Here is an 18,843-nt window from a genome sequence, read left to right on the forward strand (position 1 = left end):
AGGTAACAAATATGGCAGTATGTTGCAGCCATCTGTCACTGGAGCGTCACGCGGACAAAAGAGAGGCAGGCTGCGGCGACGGCAGCATGGCCCCAGCCCGCCATTGTCCTGCTGGCTAAATGGAGCCCCCCCCCCCCCCCCCCCCATCATCGGGGCCCGCCACCCGCTGAAGCCGTGCGAACGGCGCCATTGTTCGGCGAGGGCGTGCAAAATCAAGAGTTTTGCAACTGTTACTCAACAAAAAAACTGCAGAAAGTCACACTCGCTCGCAACATTTTTTTAATCTCTTGAACAGCCTCTCTGATACACACCTTTTGAGCTCACACACACACACACACACACACACTTTCATCCAGTCCAGATAAGGTCTCTGGGCTTAGTGGACAGGGTCGATTTTCCATGATGGAATTTTACAATGAAGATAAACTGCCACAGCAGTCAAAGCATCACTTGAGGATATCTTCAAACAAAGCCAAGACCTGTGGTTGGACCTGCAGTCTCCTGCCCATGCCTTAAAATAATCACCCTCCCACACACTGAAGACCCCACCAGGAGTCACCTTGTTTCCTCCATTTGTAGTAGGAGGAAGTGGAAAAAAAAAAGATCTGTCAAAAATTGATAAAGACAGATTATTTGGTTGATTGAAAGTCTCATTTAAAATTCATGTGCAAAATTATTCAAAAAAAAAAAAAGAAAAGAGAGAGATGAGAGATGTGTAGTAGATAGTATGTAGTCTTGTATTGGATGTGAGTTTTTAGACCCCCCCCCCCCCAAAAAAAAAGTATATAATGAATTCTATGCATCAAGAAATGCAAATTTCTCAAGCTTTTACCATGTTTTTATTTATTTAATGTTTTTATAAATCACCTACAAGCAGACAGTGGACATGCAAACAAACAAAAAATATATGACAGGGTGGACATTATTAGCTAATGTTAGCATTTTATGAGCACAAGATGAGCCATCACTTAGCAAGCTGACTGTGTACAGTTTCACAAATATAAATTGAGATTTTCTTTTTTTTTTATCTCAATTGATATTTCACCATGACAGAGTGGACGTGTTTATAGCTTGACAACATCCATCTGCAGACCAAACATGCTGATATTTACAAAACAAAAGCGTAAATGTTTACTCTGTCCACTGTGCCTCCATTGAAAAAAGATGTTGGTCTAATACGGCTCTAACATCTGAGGCTTTCTAAAAGGGACAGTTACCCATAATGACAGGGTGGACAGTAATTAGTGGAGTTAGCAGAGCAGCATGTGGGTCATGCTGAAATAATGTACATTCAATGGGGGAAAAAGGGTTTAAAAAATAAATAAGGAATTGTTTGTTTGTTTTTAAGAGAGAGAGCTTCAGAGTTTCATTTTTGTGTTTTATTTTTTAGATGATTGAGTGATTCTGATGATGAACTTTATTGGGATGTTCATCCATATCCAGAATTATTCAGTCATTTATGAAAGTGGAGCAGAGTATTTGTAATATTATTGTAGGTGGCCAACCATGTGTACAAATATAAGTCATGCGTTTCCTTCATATTTTTATTTTTAAAAATTCATTACGTGTCTCATTTTTGTTGCTTTCTGTTTCTGTTGTCAATTTCTCAATGTTGGGTAAAAGTGACCCGACCTCTGACCTATCAGCTTCAGCTCTACAGTTTAAAAAAAAAAAGACCCAACAGTTGAAAAGAACACAAGTGACTTTTGCTATTATACAATAACTATTGACTACTTGATAATAAATCTGTAAAAACGCTTAATGTACTTTTAGACAACACCTATGAACAACATATGATAATACTTTGTTTAATCACTGTGTGTGCCTCAGTATCAAACTCTAAAGACTCATGAACTCTGAATGCAGCTGGAGGGACAGCTGGCAGGCTCTCGGGAAACTCGTTTCAATCATCACAGAGCATTTCCTCGTTTCCTTTTGTCTTCTTCTTTTAACTCATTCACTGCCATTGACGGTTATAGACGTCAAAAATTCATTTGAACTATTTCTATTAGTTTAACTTTTTTTTCCCACTTTTGTTAACAAGAGTATGAAAACCTAGATTTTTTTATTGTACATTTAGAACAGATATAAAAATTGTGATGCATTGTGAGTTAACATAAAATCATGCAATTAATTACAATTTTAATTGCCCGACGCTCCTAATTTTTTATTGTAATTAATCGTATGACTTCAATAGTTAACTCACGATTAATCATACATTTTTTATCTGTTCTAAATGTACAATAAAAAAAATTCTAGGTTTTTATACTATTGTTAACAAAAGTGGAAAAAATGTTAAACTAATAGAAATAGTTCAAATGAATTTTTGACGTCAATAGCCGTCAATGGCAGTAAATGAGTTAATGGACGACGCATGAAGCTTTTAGTGGCGCTCGACTGTACGTATGTGCGTGCGCCTCTGCGCCTGTGCGATGAAGTCGTGTGATTGCTGCCATTACCACTGCCACGTCTCTCCCCCACCGTCTTCAATGTTTGCTAAACTCAATGGATCAAAGAACTCAAATATGAATCATCACAGAGGCAATTTCGCCTCGGTGCTGTTTTGTTTCTAAAGCAAGCACACGTGCAGAAGAAGATGAGACAGTTGAGGCTGATGACTGTTCTGTGGAGCAAGTGACAATGGAGACCTAAAGGAGGATGTGCTAGTGTCAATCAAAGTCAATCAAAACGAGAGGAAACTGTCTTGGAGGTAAGAAGACTCGCATGCTTAAAAGTGTTGGCAGAACACTGAGAGGAAGGATACAGAATAGAATTGAACTGTTGCAAATCTTCATCAGCCTCTCGTACTTTCACATCTGGTTCACTTGAATGTTGTCCACCAAGCGTACACCGTCATAAAAATATCATCAATTGAATAACAGGTGAACATGTTATTTCCTTCGTAAGAAAGAAAGGCCAGTCTTTAATCCATTCAACCACCTGCAACAAAAAAGAGGAATTTTCACGTTTTCTAACAAGAAAAACAGCACAACTGTGATGCTGTAGCTACTTTATGAAAATATACAGTAATTATTAGCGGTGTTAAAAAAATCGATTCGGCAATATATCGCGATCTTACAGTGCACAATTCTCGAATCGATTTTATATGCGGCCGAATCGATTTTTAAACATACATTTTTTTATGGGAATATTCAACAAAACGTCTTACTTAGGGTTAGGATTCAAACATTAAGCATGGAAGAATGTTATATTAATGGAACATTAAGCCTTAATATTTTTATTTCAGTGCTGTTCAAACATGAAACAGACTGCAACCTGAATTTTCAGATAAATACATTTTCATACAAATCTTACAGTGTACATGTACAAGTTTACTGATTAGTATTTTCTAAATTTGAGTTTAAAAAAAAATCGCAATAATCAATTTATAGATTTGTATCGGGATTAATAGGCATCAAATCGAATCGTGACCTATGAATCGTGATATGGATCGAATCGCCAGCTCCTACGCAATTCACACCCCTAGAAATTATATAAATATATTGAATATTTAAATAAAAATAATAATAATAATAATTGCCACACGTTTTGCTTCAATTCAGTCAACGTGTTACTTTTTCTAGTGTCTGCCTTGGCCAGCTGGAGGCAGTATAATACATAGAGTTAGATTTGACATGGAAATGGTTTCAACTCCATCGTTTTGTGCGGAGGATAAAGAATATATGCCTGTGAGTATTGTTATGTTATTATGTGTTGCTTCACCGTTTGCTTGCTTTATTAGCATTAAGATCTTTTAGTTTGACAGTAACAACAACTGTCGCCCATTGAAATGCATTGGGGAAAATTAATATACAGCATATACATTTTTTTTTATCCCCAAAAATATTCAAAAACAGGTGAATGCCATGGGTGCCTTACACTCTAAAAACGGATTGGTCAAATTTCCACACACAAAAAAGGTTAAATTTGACCAATCTTAACCTACTCGATGGGTAGTTTTTTTTTAACCAATACATTTTTAGAGGGTAGCGTGAGTATGATGGAGTCCACTGTATTACAAAGTTTGATTTTTCACTTTTCACATTACTTTTGGACTTTTCTAACGTGTGAGGCACATCTACAAACTGTCGTCATTCCTCCACCATTCATTCATTTGGATGTAAATACTAGGGGTGTGCCCAAAAAATCGATTCTCATAAGAATCGCGATTCTCATTTAGTATGATTCAGAATCGATTTTAAATGACCCAAAATCGATTTTATTTAATTTATTTTATACTGTCTTGCCTTTGTCGGTGTGTGCCTTTATTTGGAGCGCTGTTCATGCTGTACACGATTTGGCCACTTAGAGGCAGTGTGGTTCCACACGGTCTAATACAATGTTAAATTGTAGCCACATTAAAGAGTAGAAGGAAAAAGTCACGATCAAGTTATTCCAATAAAAAAAAAAATTTCAGCGTGGAGCCGTTCTTTAGAGTGATAAAAGTCCCGCGAGTAGCGCTCTAATTAGCATTAGCGAGTCAGACTGGAGTAGATCATTACGATTCCTTGAACATCTATAAATTGAAGCAAGAATCATTGTCAATCAAATCATTTTGACTCAAAAATTGTTCTTAATGGAAAATCAATTCTGAATCAAATCGCACACCCAAAAATCGGAATCGAATCGAATCGTGAGACATTCAAAATTTTCCCACCCCTAGTAAATACCCTAAAAAATAATACTTCAAATTCCAGATGTAAATTTCCAGCTAATACAATTGGTTTTTTTTGTTAAATCTATTCTGGTAGAGTTTCCAGCCAAAATGATGACTGTTGCGTCCACGTCTCAATATTTATGGACATGACTGTCAAGCCTCCACGCGGGTCCATTTGTCTCACACTCCGTGACCTTATCTGAGAGCAAACCTCGAAACTTTGTTCTTAATCTGATGGGATGAGCAATAGGATTACCTGGTTTTGGGACGGCTTCTCGGACTGCAGGAAAAGCCCATTAGCATTACTAATCTTTAAATTAAAAGGAAGTGGACAGCAAGCGTGCGTGTTAGCCTCTGCGCGTGTGTGCGCGCGTGCGCGCACCACCGTCGAGTGTCTCTGATTAGTATGCTTGGGCCATGAGGCAACACTGACAGTGGGGCCTCTGAGAGCTGCAAGCAGCATGAATTCTTTAGCGTGTAACGTCGCGCGCTTCATCACGCCCGAGAGGACAAAACGGAAGACGAGGAACGCACATTCCTTTCATCCGCCATGCAAATACGTCAGAGGTCGTTTGGCGCAAATGTCAACTGTTGGTCCGGGCTGACCTGAATGTGAACAAATTAGCTTCGGTATGATCTCATCAGTACACGCGACACATTTCCCTGCGACTTCACAGATGAGCAGTCAAACATACCCATGCACGCGCACGCACAATCTGAGGGAATTTTCGATCCTTTTCGCTCTCCTGCCTGTGGAGAACACTGGCGGGAAGCGGAGAGCGGAGCAGCGCGGTTGCTTGGCAACAGGTTGTGGTTGCCATGGTGAATTTAAGTGGAACAGCTGGTCCAATCAGCATAAAGTGCGGGCGGGCGGGGGCAGAGCCAACGGGGCTCATGCCAACGCGGACAGACAGGAAGGAGAAGCTGCTGAGGCATGCGGGACGAGGGGAGGAAGAGGAAGAGGAAGAGGAGGGGAAAGTAGGCTAATTGGCAAAAGAAAGCACAACATTGAAGAAGGGTGAGGGAAAAGTGGAAGACGGGAGGAAAAAGATCGGATGAATAAGGATGGAAAACACATCCTTCATGAATATAAGACATTGAAAAAAAATGTTTTAAATAAACGTGTGACTATTAGCACATGAAAGGCATTTTAGGTCGGGGGGGCTCAAGTACCCCTTAATTAAACCCCAGTACCAACAAGTTGAGAGATCATTATTACTTTTTTTTTTCTTTTCTTCCTATGCGTTTCCTTTATGAACAAGATAGGAATGTGTATGACGATACAGCGCTGAACATAACATTTTAACAACAACAATCGAGCCCCACTACTGTGAGTGTTACTAAATACGGTACATGCCTTACCTTAACTGAGCTTGTAAGTCAAGTAGTTGAAAGTACGTTGGAGGTATATGGGAAAGTGTCCGCCATTAGCGAGTCTGCAACAAGTCACTTGGAGTTCAGAGGTAAATAAACAAATAAATAAATAAATTACTCCGAAAACAGAAGCTGATGAAGCTGTTTTTTAAAATATTTGTTTCCAGTTTTTTTTATATAATTGTTTTCCCTGTTTGTCTGAATTTTTTTTAATTTTTTCCCTGAGTCATTTTTCCTCCCTTTTTTCAGTGAACCCCCCCCCCCTTTTTCAGAATATTTTTTTATGACAGAAAAAACATAATCAGGAAAACAGAATTATATATAAATCTATATATAAATCTATATATATATATATATATATATATATATATATATATATATATATATATATATATATATATATATATATATATGTATTAGAGCTGTCAAGCAGTAAAAAATTTAATCAGATTAATCACATTTTAGAATTTTGATTAATCACGATTAATCGCTTAATAAAAAATACTTTTTTTATCTACATTTTTTTCCCCCGCCAAATTTGAAGAGCACCGGTAATGTGTTAATTCTTTTGACATTCAATGTTATGAGGATGTCTTCAAAAAAATGTTTGATCCACTGCACACGCTCATCCTTCTCTTTTTCCCCCAATCAGTTAATTACTTTCATAATTTAAAATTTAAAAAAATGACTGATATTTTGACATGAACAAATATTTTAAATGTGATACGCAAACATTCATTAAATGCTTTATTTTAATGCATGAACTTGTGTTCATTGCTCAAACACAACCTGTGCTACCTTAAACGTAGCCATCAGCTGTCACGCTAAAGGCTAATCTTTGGACAATTAACAGTGCGATTAATCTGTGTTAATTCATGATTAATGCGATATTTTTTTGAGATTAATTAATCAATTAATGCTTTAACTTTGACAGCACTAATATATATATATATTGTCTGACGTCTGGCGTTTTGGGTTGCGGGAAGGTAAAAATTATGGGATGCTTTATGGTCTGGAGCATTGGGCTTTCTGTCGTGTAGAGTGATGTCACAGACGGTCAAATCCAGTTTAGGATTTAGGAATACAACTTTAAGTGCAATATGAAGCAGATACATTCTTATATTATATATGGTCCATGTGTAAAATAACACGGTTTTTCACGGCTTAAAGTTGTGTTAAAAAAAAACGGCTTGAGTTGAAGTTTTTTATTTATTATGTATTTAATGGGTAAAAGTGTAAAATAAATGAAGACAAAGTTCTATGTATCTTTTTTTTCTCCTAATGATGAAAATACCTCATAGTACGATTTGAGGCATATTCCCTTCCTTTAAACATGGAGAATGAATTACAAAGTATAGCTTTGGTCAAGAAAAAAGAAACCAAGGCAGGTAACAGCTGTCAAACTCATTTTTGTTACCGGCCAGGCACCCGTTACTAATGCTAACAGCTAGCTTCTAGCCACTAATGTTGGAGATTTGTGCTGTGCCATACAATGACGGCGTCATTAACTAGCGGTTTCTTGGCGTCCTAAATTAGCGATTGAATACGAATTCGGGATAGCGTTGTTTTGATGATTGTCGCGACTAAATAATGTTCATAAAAAGTACGATAAAGAAATGCTAATCGTCGAAAAGGGAAGTCAAGTTAGCCATCATGCCACGACGCGGCCCAACTTCAAAGTAAAAGACTACTACGGCTTTTTGCATTGCCGTCAGTGTATTATTTAGCCAGCTTTATTTGGAAGTTAGCCTTAGCTATCTGTCTGCGAGCCTGATGTACAGTAAGTACAGTCTGGTGGACATACACGTGTGCTTTAACTACAAAAATGTGTACAAAAATATAAGACTGTATCTTGAGAATCACAAAACAAGAATGTGAAAGGACTGCTGTCACCTTTTCACTACTTTTCTTACCAACTCTTGCCAGATGGACGGCTGCTGCAAATTTTGGAATTCGTCATCCATTATGATTTTTTTTTTCATGCGAGTGCAGATGTAAAGTATTGGCATGGATCAATGCCACCCTAAACAACGGAATATTTCTAACCTTGTTGAGAACCTTCAGACGCGTTTGCAGGAAAAGCAGAACATTCAAGACAATATTTACAGAAAGAGCACTTCATCACCTCAGTCCTGAAACAAATTCCTCTTAGTAATTTAGAATTCTAAGTGGAAAGCCTACTTACACGCACACGCGTCTTGTGCGAAGAGGACACACTCTGCGAATGTTTCGCATGAGCGAGCACGGAGGGGAGCGAGATGAACACAGGCTGCCCGCCAATCAATGGCAAGCACTTATCCTTCAACACAGAACACAATTGTTTTGCGGCACCACTCTTCGCACTTTGTCCATTTTTTGCTTCCAGAGCACAGATTCAAACACTATAATCACATCTTTTACATTTCTTCTTGACAGAGGACCGGCATCGAAGGTGCTTTGGTGAAAGAAAAAAAAGCGCAACATTGAAATTGTTGGCGGCGAATAGAAACATGACGGATACGCTGGTAACATTCGGTGAATACGAGCTCATCCATCTGGGCGAGATGTCCGTTTACACAAAGCTCTCCCTCCGTCACACCTTCCGCTGTCACTCACACTGAGCATGATGGGAGGCAACGGTTGCCGGGGCGACCGAGAGCCACCTTTCCTTGACGACGTGAGATGGAGGACAATATAGCGTCAACACCTCAGGACACAGTTTGGTGGCCAACACATCACAACTCCAATTAAATCTGAAAACAAGCAAATCGCTTCTTAAATAAATATTTTTGCGTTTGTACAGAAACATCCTGGCCACTGGTAAAAAAAACGGAGCCGCTTCACACATATAGTGTGAATTAAAATTTCACACACACACTCTCTCTCTCCCTCTCTCTCAAAAAGACCCTCACTTGCTGTCCTAAATATGCAATCGCGCACTTCCAAGTTGCCTTTAAAGGCTCCAAAAACAAATCAAAATATCTTTCTGCTGAACACGTTACACGTCAGCACAAACGAGCACGTCGAGACCGGAGCACGCAGATCAACGCATGGAAGTTGTGAGCTATGGAGGACCAAAACTGCCAAAATTCTAAATAAATAAATGGCTAAATAAATAAATAAAAGTGAGAATAAAAGAGGATATACAAAATATTTGGTGAAAATTAAATTTAAAAAATAATATAAATTTGTATTTAATTTTTTTTATTCTTTTTGTAATATTCGTTCTTATTTTAACTTTTAGTCATGTATTTATTTATTTAGAATTTTGGCAGTTTTTGTCCATACTGCCATGACGAAATGTTACTCAAATGAGGGGGCGGTCCTAAGCGTGAGTTGGGTTGGACTCCGCCGTTGCAAACTGCCTTTCACTGGTCGAGTGAGCGGCTCGGCAAAGAAGGAAGTCTCACCGGCTTGCATTGGAGAACTCCAGCAAATGGACGACCATCTTGTCCACTGTCACCACAACTTGCGACTTGAGTTGCTCGACAACAAGTCGAGGTGACAGTGGGCCAGATAGTCGTCCATTGCTGGAGCTCTCCATTCAAGTCGGCTAAACTTCCTTGTTCGCCGCCGACCCGCTCACTCGACAAATGAAAGGCAGTGTGCAATGATGGACCGCCCCCTCATTTGAATAACAGCAGTATGGACCAAAACTGCCAAAATTAAAAATAAATAAATAAACGACTACATAAATGTCTAAATGTGAAAATAAAAACGGATATAAAATATATCTTTAAAAAATGTAATACAAATGTATGTATATATATATATATATATATTCTTTTTTTCATTTTTCAATTATATTTTTTTCATATCCGTTTTTATTTTCACTTAGTTCGTTTATTTTATTTTATTTATTTAGTCATGTATTTATCTATATTGAATTTTGGCACTTTTGGTCCTCCATAGTGAGCATGAAGAGGCAGCAGCAGTGTGTCAGATAACCCACGACCTGCACTAGCAGGCCCATCTCCGGGAGGGGCGGGGGCGGGGGCGGCGGCAGCGGCAGCGGCGGCGGCGGCACGGTACCGAGCGAGCGGGCGGGAAATTTGGCGTCCATGCCAGTGAGAAGGAAACGGAGCGCGCAGAGAATTGAGTGCGCCGGGTATTGCTTCCCCCTTGGCGGAGGCATTAACAAGCCTACAATGGAGCCTCTTAAAAAGCCAACTAGGATCTCCTCCAAAACTAACTGATGTAGAGTGGCCGGGGCCCCCGTGGGCAGTGGCCAAGTCCCCCCGCGGTCCCTCCCCAGCACAGGCGCACACAACCTCGGTGGCAGGCGCCACAGACGCATATTGTGTTTGTCTAGTGAACCACAAACGATAGCAGTTTATAACACAATAAAACACCACGAGGAGGCATTAATTGGATATAATAGCCAGGGACTAATGTCGATGATTGAACACCTTTTCTCCGACATCACTAAATAAAAGTGGGAGGAAAGGAGAAGAGAGATAAAGAGGAATTAGTGGTGGCCTTAACACCACCTATTTATGACCTTGACTGCAATTGTTTCACCTGATTCACACACTGATCACAGCAAAAATTGGAGTGTTAAAATTCCAGGGTTACATTTTTGGGAGTTGATTTTAACTCCCAAGGTGTAATTTTTACATTTTCAGCGTTAAATGGGGGGGGGGGGTATTTAACTAATTATAAGTGTTGATTTAACTCTGAAAAAGTGTTAAAATCAGCTCTAAAATCAGTCAATTAAACACTGAACTTTTTGGATCCCTCCATCGGATTGTCATTTTGCAGAATTTTAGCAAGGAGCATCTCGTTTTTTGTCCATAAATATAGAAACAGTTGAATAACTTCAAAACACCAAAAAAAAACTGCAATGAGAACTTCGTTTTGAGTCGAAAGCAAATCATTTTCATAAATAAATACAGAAATAAAATATGACGTCATATCACTGACATTATCACAAGATCATGGCTACGAGATTCATTGTGTCAAACAGGAAGTAAAGCATTGGGTGTGCTGACAGCCACTTGTGATCTGTCAGAAATATTCTCTGTCTCTAAATCGATCACTGCCATCAATGGCGTGATCTACTGCAGTCCTCAAGAGCAGCCACAAAAATAAAGAAGCCAAGTCTCTATGCCAAGCGCAGTCTACTTTCTACCAGATTGTCGCCTGCACTCTCTCAATTAATTCCATGTCTTGTTTTAAATAAAGGGACCATGGCTCACTTGTGTATTCAAATGCAGATTAAAGAAAAACGTCCCTACAATAATCAATGTTAGGGTGGTGGAAAGGAGCAAAAAATAAGATTAACCTCCAAGAAGCCTCTCTTTGCTATAGTTGAACAATGGTGAGAAAACCATAATGCACAACAAAACATTTTTCAACAATTGCCAGTGCGCCCAAATAAGACTGGATTAAGTAGCTGATATCATCAGCGTGACTGAAATAATCGTGAAGTTTAGCATCATCTGCAAAGAGCTTAGCACAAACAAATTGTAATGGCGAATCTAAATGATTAATAAAATATATATATTTTTTAAAAAGCTTAGGGCCATGTACGGACCCTTGCGGCACACCAGGTGTAACCTCAATTCGCACCAACCTTACGCCAGCACTGTTTTATTGACAATACGAGGACCTGGAAATTAACGCCGCTTCCTTTCGCTGCAAATTCACGAGGAGAGCTTCTCGCTACGCCGTCAACAAACTCAGTCGCCATTCTCCCTCTCTTTTTGCCGCCTTCTCACTCCCCCGTGGCGCGGAAAAGGAGCGGGCTCTTGCATGTGTGTACGTAATTGGCACTTTACTGTCATATCAAATTGATATCAGTGCAGGGTTGTGGCTTGGGTTGAACAATGAGAGTCAGACAAAAGCGTGGCTCGACGCTCCGACAGCCGCCCTGATAACCGCGGCACAGGCCAGTCAATAAAAGCAATCATCTCTAATCTTCTTATGGGGGACTAAACAGCTCCCCCAGACACTCCACAATGGCCACCGGGCAGCGCACTGTACAAATAAGAGAAAAATGCAGTCAAAACAATGCTTGACACGTGACCTTTTCAGCCTTATCCACAGCAACATTATTGCCATTTTTATTCAAGTTCTTTGGGGAGGAGAGGGTCAAAAGATGCGCATGCACGTAGAATATGACCTCAACACATATAATAGTATATTGAAAGGGAGCAATGAATAACACAAAAGTGTTGTGCAAACATTGTACCAATCCCTCGATATATTTACACGAAACAAGTCCTGTATTTCCAAACTAACAAACATATCAACTCACAATATAAATCAATAATCATACCCAAAGATGGACATTATGAAATGAAAAAACTGCAGCTGTTGATTTTCTGTAGGCGTAAAAAGCAGGATTGAAGAGGATTTAACATTCAATTAGCAAAAACTAGACATGGCTGAAATACTTCCTGTTTTCATTCTTTTTCTTTCAAATTTCAAGTTTCAAACTAAAATAGATGTGCCACCATCTAGTGGTCGACAGTGGAGTTACATCCAAAATAAACGGTAGAAGTAGGCCTACCAGAAATGAAAGTGGGATTTACTACGTTTGTATTAGGGATGCACCAATATGAAATTTTTAGGCCGACACCGAAAAGCCGGAAAAAAATAATGCAATTTTTTAATTAGCATTGCATTTATTATAATTAATTAAAATTATAATATTATTATAAAATATTTAGGCCTATTTAGCACAGGCATTTTAACAAAGCACAATATATAAATTGAAATGCGTCCACACCACACTTTATAGTCAATGAACCGTAGTTCGCACCGGCGGGCACGGATGCGTGCGGTACGGATGACGCATTTATAGGCTATTTGGAGCGGGACGCGGTGCGGCGCACTTAAAATCGGCACATTCACATATTCACCAACATTTAAAAATAAATACATTTCTTGCACCAGCCAATCGGCTTTTCGGAACGGACGGCAAAGTCACACGGCGTCCTGTACAGATCTGTAGTCACCCGGAGATAGTGGTACGTGTTTACTTGTTTAAAACTGTTGATAGCAATAGTGCTAACATTAGCTTAAGTATTTAGCGCGGCCACCAGAATGCAAGTGAAAAAGTGGAAGCGCTCAAGGGGCTAAAAAAAATAATAAAAAATGAAGGCGCTTCAGGAGAAAGAGTGGCTCACCTGTCGTGCAGTACTCGGCAGCGCTCTCTTTTTTTACCAAGCAACCCTCTCCTTCTCCGATGTGCACAATGAAGCTGCCGGTACTCACAAACGCCAGCGAGCTGCAAGGCGGACACTCACTGCCGTGTTTGGTGTTTAATTCAAACGGACACTTGCTTGCAGCGGTTTTTTTTGTTTTTGTTTTTTGCTTGCGTCACCACAACATCCTCTTTCGGCCATATTTTTTCAGATTTATATTTATTTGCATATTTTCGGGAGGAAATTTTCGGTGACCGAATATTCGGTGCATCGACCAAAATGATCATCATCACAATTACTCTCAGGCTGTTCCAAATGTCATGTGACCAAACCTGGAAAAGCGGTTAACGGACTCCATGTGCATGTTGTGACAACTACCATAACTACGGGTTGGTGATATAATGGTTTCATATGTTTTTTAGCACATTCGGGTTCAAGCTGAGACGTCACTTGGCCGATTTGATTTTGTCTTGAGATTGAAGTCCGCTTCAGACCCTTATCACTAATCAAGCCACCATCAATTCACATTAGTTTCCTTGCATTGGCAGGGCAATATCAGTAGGTGGCAGTAATGTGCCGTTAAACCGGTTTGCTAACAACCACTAGACACCACAGAACCAAACTATTTGCATTTAATCTTCTAAAACTGTTTTTTACGCATTCAAATGCAATTTTTGCCATTTTTATTTCACTTTTATGTGCAATACATTTGAGTTTAATCACTATTTCAGCAGCCATTTTTTTTTCCATATATTTAAGCGCACTGTTCAAATACTATAATGCTACAGTGCATGGCTTACAAGTCTAAATATACCATTTATGAGTACAACTTAAGTCATATTTCATTCATTTGAATGTTTTTCATGATTATGAGTAGCAATCAAAAATTCCAAATCCGAGCTAAAGGTGATGTTGCTTTTTTATTTTTATTTTTGCTATCCTCCCCCATTTGTTCAGCATGCAGCCATAGAATCTATGCGCATCCGAATCTTTGACCTTGTTTTACGTTTTGAGTCACTGACTGTGTATTTATTTATCATTTAAATGTTTTAATACAGTAAATGGACCCGTTCTCCAGGAGCGCATCGCTTACCTCCGACTTGAATTCAGCTGTATGCAAAACCTCTCTGATGCTCCAATGCCCAAAACCTCTCAACTGGGGCCTTCCCAATCTGCTGAGGAAAAAAGGAAAGACAGGGGTGGCAGTGGGGGGATGGGAGAGGTCACAGGGTTGACGCAATATGGATTATGTGGATTAATCACTCCCGATTTTGAATTTCTAAAAGGTAAATGTGATTTATAGAATTAGTGAGCAATAAAAGCCACGATGAATTCAAATCAGATGATAATTCTGAAAATGTCTTTGGTTATTTGTATTTTTCACTCAATTAAAATTCAGCATGACTATAGATTTTTTTTTTTTTATCTGCTCCTCCTCCATCTCCCTAATGACGTTTGGTGGAGGTGCAGGTTAATTGCAAGGTTAACTAGCGACACAGTGCAGTAGCGTGCACAGAATATGAGACCAAACACTTGCTTGGTCACAGAATATGTCCACACAATTGTTTTCGCATACGCTGCCTTTGTGTGTGTGTGTTCATGCACAAGGGAGGTCACACTGTATGTGTGCTTTGTTTTGTGGTTGTTGTTTTTTTATGTCACAAGGGTGATAAATATCAACAAATAAAGGCAGTTATAGTAGGTTTCAGATTACTCTAACCCTTTTAAACAAGAGTTTTAGGGGTTTGCTTATTGCATCATCACGTATTTGTTACTCAAGTCATGACGTGCTTATATGCACGTTTTTGTAGCCTGTGAACACAGAAGATGTTATGAAAGTGTATTGCTGCCACACCAGAATAAAAATTATTCCATGTCATGTAATAATGTGACACGTTTCAAGTTCTTGATAAAACGTTATAAATTTTACTTTCGCGTTGGGCAAAACACAACAAAGCAATTACTTCCGGTTCAAATCATTGGCGGGGTCGTTTTGTGTCTTATAAATCAAGGTGACTAATTACATACATACATACTGTGCTGCTTTTCTATAGGCTAATTCTGTAAAAATAATTTAAAAAAAATTATAATAATAATACAATTTTAGAATAAGACATACTAGCTAGTAGCTGCTAGTCGAGCTCCGCTGACTCAACCGAAAGAACTTGCTTTGTTTTGATGATGGCAGAAGTCAAACTTTTTATGTCGTAATGTAAAATGTATCGCAGCAAAACGAGGAACTTGTCAACTTAAGCTAGATGGTGAAATTTATCACATCTTAATGTCAACTTTATCACGTAATATCATTACCGTGAACGTTTTTCCCACAGGTGTGGCAGCAATCGCTTCAGTAATATAAACATCAAATGCACAACGAACGAGGTGTCAAACATTATTGTCTTCATGACGATTATTTCTGAGTTGTTCAATGCACAGACATTTGACTCTTGACGCGGATATTGTACTATACCTGGAATTGTAGTTGTGCAGCTGAGGAGTCAACAGGCGCGGAGCAAAGGATGCAGCTCGTGACATTTACCAGATACCGTCAAGGACTTCCAGATGGTTCTCCATATTAGCATTGATGCTCACAGTCGCTCAAGTGCCTCGGTATTGTCGATATGAGGTGTGTGTGTGACATCTTTTTTTTTATTTTTTATCCATAATTTAATTTAATTTACGATATGCTCAAAACTCATGCACTTGTTTTTGTAAATAAAAAATAAATAAAAAACCTCCCACTTACCGAACAGAAGTGCGTACATTATTTTAATGCCAACTTTTCGTCAACATATACCTTCCCTGGCTGTACTTGTCGACGTTAGTGTGTGCAGACGCTTTTAGAAAAAAACATGCAAGCAGAGGAGCACAACGTTGCACTCAGAACACGACAAACTGCAGTGCACGCGCAAGTCCACTTGCAAGCTTTCGAAAACCGGTGCTGGTCCACATGGCTTGCTTGCTTGCTCGCTTGCTTGCTATAGGTCTGTGCATTTCTCCTTGGAGGGGCCCCTTGCATTGAAATCAGCGGGCCGCGGCCTGATCGTGGAGGACAGCTTACTAGGCCCCTTGGATTGTTCCCAAGGAACAATGGATTCCTTTGTCGACGTGTTTCTCTTTCTCGGCGCGCACAATGCTAAAGGGTCCTTCTGGCTCTTTGCACTTACGAAATGTTTACACCTCTTTATGTGCCTCTCAAAACAAGTAGTATAGAAGAGTGTGGGAGGTTTAGAGGCGAAAACGCAGCGGAAGATGTTTTCTTCTTTTTTTTTCTCTCCCAAATTATTTTGCATAAAATATCTTGCGTTTAACATTCTTTTAATAGCAACGGAGCACCTGTGTTTTTGTCTGGTTAAGTCCAAATCCCCCCAAGATATAAAAAAAAAATGTACTGTAAATAGAAAAGTGGAAAAATAAGTAGATCGACACAAAGTAGGTAGTGTACATATTTGCAAAAACAATACATAATATAGTATCTACTCATAAAAACACATCACTAACAGCAACAAAGCAACAAATGTAAAGATTATATGGCTCATTAGTGAAACAGCAAACTCAATTTGACTTTACTTGCATTTTTTTTGCACGCTGTAAAAATGTAGCTGTCTTAACAAGGAGTAGGCTTTCTATAGCTAGCTCGATTTAAAATAAAAAAGTATTCATTTGTATTTATTTATTTTGCAGTGTATCAAATAATGGACAAATCAAGAGAGGTAATAATAACAAAGACAAAAAAAACCCTGCCTTTACCATTTCTGGACGTGCAGGTGCATCAAGGTGTGTTGGGGAGGGTCTTCCGTAAGCAAGAAGCAACTTGTATGAAGACGATGAGCATGTGCATAACGAGCTGCGGGGTCGCAGCTCCTCGTGACCTCGCAACCCCCCCCCCCCCCCCCCCCCCACATGAATAGAAGCAGATGCCCAGCTGTGCCTACTCGGGCCTTCAACTGCATTTGCCAAATCGCGATGATGTTTTCCTGCGTGGGAAACCCCCCCAAAAAAGTCCACGCTTGCACCTCACATTCACATAGGTCGTCATCATCATCATCATCATTATATATATATATATATATATTTTTTTTTTTATCAGTACTATTTGTATTATTATTGTTGTGGTTATAACCTCATCATCATCATCATTATTATGATTATTATTATAGCAATGCTTTATATAATTCTCATCAGATAATAATGCTCAATTGCAACCAGTGAAAAAATTAACTCATATATATATATATACACACACACACACACACACACACACACACACACACACACACACACACGCGCGCGCGCGCGCGCACAAACACACACAGTGAGTCAGCTGGCTCTATATATTATATATTTTCTTTTAAACGACAAACAATAAGAATAATGTACAGGAAGCTTTACTCAAGTTTTGCAGCTATATAGAGAAACATTATAATGATAATAATAATAATGAAAATTATAATAATAATAATAAAAGCAATTAAAAACAACAATAATAAAAACAACAACAATAATAATAATAATAATAATACAACCAGTCCGGGGTGCATGTACCCTGCCTACTGCCCCAAGCTAGCTGGGATATAGGTTCCTGCACCCCCCGACCCTTGTGAGGAATAAGCGTTAAGAAAATGGATAATAATAATAATAATACAAATAATAATAATAATAAGTACAAGTGTTTGAATAAATGTTGCAAAATGTAATATTATTATTTTTTTCTGTGTAATTAGCTTTAACATGCTAGCTCGCTTTGGCGCGCGCACATTTTGCGGCCATTTCCGGATTTGCGTCAGCCCTCCACATTTGACATTTCAGCGCGGTCGCCAACCTGCATCTTTACATCTTTTGGTCCAACATAGTGAGTGGTGGTCTCTCTTTTCCCTCGCAAGCAGCACACTTCCCAAGTCCAGGGGCCACAGCTCGCACAACTGGGGTCCACTCGCCTCTCTCTTTTGTTGGGGGCCATTGTGGGGGTCTGCGTATTGGGATTGTGGGGTGGTGGTGGGGGGCGGGGGTGAGGTGTAACGAGGGGAGCTGCGACCCCCCGATGGGGGTGCATTTGCTGTCCAAAGACCGTTAGACAGCAGCAGCGGCTGAATGAATGGGGGCCTGCGTTGCATTGTCATGCACGGGGACAACTCCCCCCCCCCCTCCATTGAGTCGACCCAGAGGAGGCCGCAGAAGAAAAGCTGCACTCCAGCTCACCCGCTCACTCTCGACAGTCGCTTTTCCTATACGGCCAGCTCGCAAAACGGAAGATTGTTGATTGGGCTGAAATGTCGGCGGAGAAGAACACAAAATAAAAAGGACCCGAGGAGCGTCAGCCTGCGGGATGAGGATGACACGACGAGAATGAGAACACCAACAAAGGACTTCGGCCTAGGATGGATTTTTGTTTTGTTTTTGGGCTAACGTCGATGTGGAACCAACTTAGCCTTGCGTCAAATATAAATGCAGGCAGTTGGTTTTGAGATGAAGATGTGGAGGCAGCCAATAGAAATTATAAAAAAAAAAGAAAAGAAAAAAGTTAATCATTGCATGTGGCCCAGCTAGCCTGCATTTGCGATTCTATATGGCTCAAGAATGGAGAGTAAATAGCAGCTAAAGGCGCTGCTATAGGTTGGTCTTTTGCGCCTCTTTGTTCGCACACCGTGGGAGGTGGACACAAGCTACAAGACAACAAGCAGG

General features: G+C 39.6%; 1 long non-coding RNA gene across 1 annotated transcript; it reads right to left on the minus strand.

The window, feature by feature from the left end:
* Positions 1 to 822: 822 nt before the first annotated feature.
* LOC147179779 (uncharacterized) lies at positions 823 to 15,761 on the minus strand. The gene is made up of 3 exons (XR_015094125.1): positions 15,632 to 15,761; positions 14,255 to 14,333; positions 823 to 2,940 (listed from the first exon to the last, which is right to left on the minus strand). It is a non-coding gene; the product is annotated as an uncharacterized LOC147179779 (long non-coding RNA).
* Positions 15,762 to 18,843: the final 3,082 nt, after the last annotated feature.

This window comes from Leptonotus elevatus, chromosome 2, assembly GCF_054856555.1.
Source record: "Leptonotus elevatus isolate MCC_2025b chromosome 2, RoL_Lele_1.0, whole genome shotgun sequence".
NCBI classification, from domain to species: Eukaryota; Metazoa; Chordata; class Actinopteri; order Syngnathiformes; family Syngnathidae; genus Leptonotus; species Leptonotus elevatus.